Here is a 6,222-nt window from a genome sequence, read left to right as displayed (position 1 = left end):
CACAGACACACAGACACACACACACAGACAAACACACACGCTCTCTTATGGTATGGAAAGGCTTGACTCAAACACACCTCCAAGCATGTACATACACACCAAGCTGAGGGGGTTGAAACACTAGATTATGGCTGTTGCCCAACTGTATGAATTATCTATGTCACACACAATCCCTGCCTGTACCTCGTCTCCACTCATCATACACACCTCTGCTCTGACACATGGTACCAGGACAGGCCCTTGTATACTGAGGGGATGAGACTGTCATCAGGGGAATAAACTGTCCTTAGGATAATCTGCGACACACACTCTCACAGGTGTGAAAAAAGTTGGCGCTTATGGATGTAAAGGGAAGAGTGGATACAGTAGGTGGAATTATTTTGAGGTTCAAACACAGGTGAATTTGTCCTGTGCAGAAGGTCAGGAGTCCTTCAGTGGTAACTCTGGTGTCAATGGTTACTGTAACGAAAATAGATATAATTCCCATTTTCTTTGTTCTGTAGTGTAAAGACCCTACTTTTTTCTCGACTTGACTTTTCAGATATTCCACCTAGAAAACTGTTTCGAAAAACAGCTTAACGACAGTCTTCTCACTTATACATACTGAGAGGGGGATTGAAGTGGAAATTTCCACTTGTTGAGGAAACAACTGTCAGGTTTTGAAATGTATGTCAAGTGCCGACGGAATGTGTCTTTTGCCAAAGTTTCAGCAGGGCAGGGTGTCCTGTGCCGGTCCTGTGCACTTTTATTATATATATCCGGTAGACCTTTCTTCCCCTGCCCCAGTCCTGTGCACTTTTATTATATATATGTAGTAGGCCTTTCTTCCCCTGCCCCAGTCCTGTGCACTTTCATTATATATATGTAGTAGGCCTTTCTTCCTCTGCCCCGGTCCTGTGCACTTTATTATATATATGTAGTAGGCCTTTCTTCCTCTGCCCCGGTCCTGTGCACTTTATTATATATATGCAGTAGGCCTTTCTTCCCCTGCCCCGGTCCTGTGCACTTTTATTATATATGTAGTAGGCCTTTCTTCCCCTTCCCCGGTCCTGTGCACTTTCTTCCCCTGCCCGGTTATTTCATATATATATGTAGTAGGCCTTTCTTCCTTCCATTATATATATGCTTCCCTGCCCCGGTCCTGTGCATTATATATATGCTTTTCTTCCCCTGCCCCGGTCCTGTGCACTTCCATTATATATATGTAGTAGGCCTTTCTTCCCCTGCCCCAGTCCTGTGCACTTTCATTATATATATGTAGTAGGCCTTTCTTCCTCTGCCCCGGTCCTGTGCACTTTATTATATATATGTAGTAGGTCTTTCTTCCCCTGCCCCAGTCCTGTGCACTTTCATTATATATATGTAGTAGGCCTTTCTTCCTCTGCCCCGGTCCTGTGCACTTTATTATATATATGCAGTAGGCCTTTCTTCCCCTGTCCTGTGCACTTTTATTATATATATGCAGTAGGCCTTTCTTCCCCTGCCCCGGTCCTGTGCACTTTTATTATATATGTCCGGTTACCTTTCTTCCCCTGCCCCGGTCCTGTGCACTTTTATTATATATATCCGGTAGGCCTTTCTTCCCCTGCCCCAGTCCTGTGCACTTTTATTGTATATATGCAGTAGGCCTTTCTTCCCCTGCCCCGGGCCTGTGCACTTGTATTATATATATGTAGGCCTTTCTTCCCCTGCCCCGGTCCTGTGCACTTGTATTATATATATCCGGTAGGCCTTTCTTCCTCTGCCCCGGTCCTGTGCACTTTTATTGTATATATGCAGTAGGCCTTTCTTCCCCTGCCCCAGTCCTGTGCACTTTTATTTTATATATGCAGTAGGCCTTTCTTCCCCTGCCCCGGTCCTGTATACTTTTATTATATGTGTCCGGTAGGCCTTTCTCCCCCTGCCCCGGTCCTGTGCACTTTTATTATATATGTCCGGTAGGCCTTTCTTCCCCTGCCCCGGTCCTGTGTACTTTTATTGTATATATGCAGTAGGCCTTTCTTCCCCTGCCCCGGTCCTGTGCACTGTTATTGTATATATGCAGTAGGCCTTTCTTCCCCTGCCCCGGTCCTGTGCACTTTTATTATATATATCCGGTAGGCCTTTCTTCCTCTGCCACGGTCCTGTGCACTTTTATTGTATATATGTGGTAGGCCTTTCTTCCCCTGCCCCGGTCCTGTGCACTTTTATTTTATATATATCCGGTAGGCCTTTCTTCCTCTGCCACGGTCCTGTGCACTTTTATTGTATATATGCAGTCGCCCTTTCTTCCCCTGCCCCGGTCCTGTGCACTTTTATTATATATATCCGGTAGGCCTTTCTTCCTCTGCCACGGTCCTGTATACTTTTATTATATATGTCCGGTAGGCCTTTCTTCCCCATGCCCCGGTCCTGTGCACTTGTATTGTATATATGCAGTAGGCCTTTCTTCCCCTGCCCCGGGCCTGTGCACTTTTATTATATATATCCGGTAGGCCTTTCTTCCCCTGCCCCAGTCCTGTGCACTTTTATTGTATGTATGCAGTATACCTTTCTTCCCCTGCCCCGGGCCTGTGCAATTTTATTATATATATCCGGTAGGCCTTTCTTCACCTGCCCCAGTCCTGTGCACTTTTATTGTATATATGCAGTAGGCCTTTCTTCCCCTGCCCGGTCCTGTATACTTTTATTATATGTGTCCGGTTACCTTTCTTCCCCTGCCCCGGTCCTGTGCATTTTTATTGTATATATGCAGTAGGTCTTTCTTCCCCTGCCCCGGCCCTGTGCACTTTTATTATATATATCCGGTAGGCCTTTCTTCCCCTGCCCCAGTCCTGTGCACTTTTATTGTATATATGCAGTAGCCCTTTCTTCCCCTGCCCCGGTCCTGTGCACTTTTATTATATATATCCGGTAGGCCTTTCTTCCTCTGCCACGGTCCTGTGCACTTTTATTGTATATATCCAGTAGCCCTTTCTTCCCCTGCCCCGGTCCTGTGCACTTTTATTATATATATCCGGTAGGCCTTTCTTCCTCTGCCACGGTCCTGTGCACTTTTATTGTATAAATGTGGTAGGCCTTTCTTCCCCTGCCCCGGTCCTGTGCAATTTTATTGTATATATGCGGTAGGCCTTTCTTTCCCTGCCCCTGTGCACTTTTTATTATCCTGTGTCCTGTGCACTTGTATTGTATATATGCAGTAGGCCTTTCTTTCCCTGCCCCGGTCCTGTGCACTTGTATTGTATATATGCAGTAGGCCTTTCTTTCCCTGCCCCGGTCCTGTGCACTTTTATTATATATATCCGGTAGGCCTTTCTTCCCCTGCCCCGGTCCTGTGCACTTTTATTATATATGTCCGGTATGCCTTTCTTCCCCTGCCCCGGTCCTGTGCACTTTTATTATATATATCCGGTAGGCCTTTCTTCCCCTGCCCCAGTCCTGTGCACTTTATTGTATATATGCAGTAGGCCTTTCTTCCCTGCCCCGGTCCTGTGCACTTGTATTATATATATCCGCAGTAGGCCTTTCTTCCTCTGCCCCTTTCTCCTGTGCACTTTTATTGTATATATGCAGTAGGCCTTTCTTCCCCTGCCCCAGTCCTGTGCACTTTTATTGTATATATGCAGTAGGCCTTTCTTCCCCTGCCCCGGTCCTGTGCACTTTTATTATATATGTCCGGTAGGCCTTTCTTCCCCTGCCCCGGTCCTGTGCACTTTTATTGTATATATGCAGTAGGCCTTTCTTCCCCTGCCCCGGTCCTGTGCACTTTTATTGTATATATGCAGTAGGCCTTTCTTCCCCTGCCCCGGTCCTGTGCACTTTTATTATATATATCCGGTAGGCCTTTCTTCCTCTGCCACGGTCCTGTGCACTTTTATTGTATATATGTGGTAGGCCTTTCTTCCCCTGCCCCAGTCCTGTGCACTTTTATTGTACATATGCAGTAGACCTTTCTTCCCCTGCCCCGGTCCTGTGCACTTTTATTTTATATATATCCGGTAGGCCTTTCTTCCTCTGCCCCGGTCCTGTGCACTTTTATTGTATATATGCAGTAGGCCTTTCTTCCCCTGCCCCGGTCCTGTGCACTTTTATTATATATATCCGGTAGGCCTTTCTTCCTCTGCCCGGTCCTGTATACTTTTATTATATATGTCCGGTAGGCCTTTCTTCCCCTGCCCCGGTCCTGTGCACTTGTATTGTATATATGCAGTAGGCCTTTCTTCCCCTGCCCCGGGCCTGTGCACTTTTATTATATATATCCGGTAGGCCTTTCTTCCCCTGCCCCAGTCCTGTGCACTTTTATTGTATGTATGTTTCTTCCCTGCCCCGGTCCTTTCTTCCCCTGCCCCGGGCCTGTGCAATTTTATTATATATATCCGGTAGGCCTTTCTTCACCTGCCCCAGTCCTGTGCACTTTTATTGTATATATGCAGTAGGCCTTTCTTCCCCTGCCCCGGTCCTGTATACTTTTATTATATGTGTCCGGTAGGCCTTTCTCCCCCTGCCCCGGTCCTGTGCACTTTTATTGTACATATGCAGTAGACCTTTCTTCCCCTGCCCCAGTCTTGTATACTTTTATTATATATGTCCGGTAGGCATTTCTTCCCCTGCCCCGGTCCTGTGCACTTTTATTATATATGTCCGGTTACCTTTCTTCCCCTGCCCCGGTCCTGTGCATTTTTATTGTATATATGCAGTAGGCCTTTCTTCCCCTGCCCCGGCCCTGTGCACTTTTATTATATATATCCGGTAGGCCTTTCTTCCCCTGCCCCAGTCCTGTGCACTTTTATTGTATATATGCAGTAGACCTTTCTTCCCCTGCCCCGGTCCTGTGCACTTTTATTATATATATCCGGTAGGCCTTTCTTCCTCTGCCCCGGTCCTGTGCACTTTTATTGTATATATGCAGTAGGCCTTTCTTCCCCTGCCCCGGTCCTGTGCACTTGTATTGTATATATGCAGTAGGCCTTTCTTCCCCTGCCCCGGGCCTGTGCACTTTTATTGTATATATCCAGTAGGCCTTTCTTCCCCTGCCCCGGTCCTGTGCACTTTTATTGTATATATGCAGTAGGCCTTTCTTCCCCTGCCCCGGGCCTGTGCACTTGTATTATATATATGCAGTAGGCCTTTCTTCCCCTGCCCCAGTCCTGTGCACTTTTATTGTATATATGCAGTAGGCCTTTCTTCCCCTGCCCCGGTCCTGTGCACTTTTATTATATATATGCAGTAGGCCTTTCTTCCCCCTGTGCACTGCCCCGGTCCTGTGCACTTTTATTATATATGTCCGGTAGGCCTTTCTTCCCCTGCCCCGGTCCTGTGCACTTTTATTGTATATATATAGGCCTTTCTTCCCCTGCCCCGGTCCTGTGCACTTTTATTGTATATATGCAGTAGGCCTTTCTTCCCCTGCCCCGGTCCTGTGCACTTTTATTATATATATAGGCCTTTCTTCCCTGCCCCGGTCCTGTGCACTTTTATTGTATATATGCAGTAGGCCTTTCTTCCCCTGCCCCGGTCCTGTGCACTTTTATTGTATATATGCAGTAGGCCTTTCTTCCCCTGCCCCGGTCCTGTGCACTTTATTATATATATAGGCCTTTCTTCCCCTGCCCCGGTCCTGTGCACTTTTATTGTATATATGCAGTAGGCCTTTCTTCCCCTGCCCCGGTCCTGTGCACTTTTATTGTATATATGCAGTAGGCCTTTCTTCCCCTGCCCCGGTCCTGTGCACTTTTATTATATATGTCCGGTAGGCCTTTCTTCCCCTGCCCCGGTCCTGTGCACTTTTATTGTATATATGCAGTAGGCCTTTCTTCCCCTGCCCCGGTCCTGTGCACTTTTATTATATATATCCGGTAGGCCTTTCTTCCCCTGCCCCAGTCCTGTGCACTTTTATTGTATATATGCAGTAGGCCTTTCTTCCCCTGCGCCGGTCCTGTGCACTTTTATTGTATATATGCAGTAGGCCTTTCTTCCTCTGCCACGGTCCTGTGCACTTTTATTGTATATATGTGGTAGGCCTTTCTTCCCCTGCCCCGGTCCTGTGCAATTTTATTGTATATATGCGGTAGGCCTTTCTTTCCCTGCCCCGGTCCTGTGCACTTGTATTGTATATATGCAGTAGGCCTTTCTTCCCCTGCCCCGGTCCTGTGCACTTGTATTATATATATCCGGTAGGCCTTTCTTCCCCTGCCCCGGTCCTGTGCACTTTTATTATATATATGCAGTAGGCCTTTCTTCCCC

Source organism: Oncorhynchus nerka, linkage group LG12, assembly GCF_034236695.1.
Source record: "Oncorhynchus nerka isolate Pitt River linkage group LG12, Oner_Uvic_2.0, whole genome shotgun sequence".
In the NCBI taxonomy this organism is placed as follows: domain Eukaryota; kingdom Metazoa; phylum Chordata; class Actinopteri; order Salmoniformes; family Salmonidae; genus Oncorhynchus; species Oncorhynchus nerka.
Note: the sequence above shows the minus strand (reverse complement) of the source record.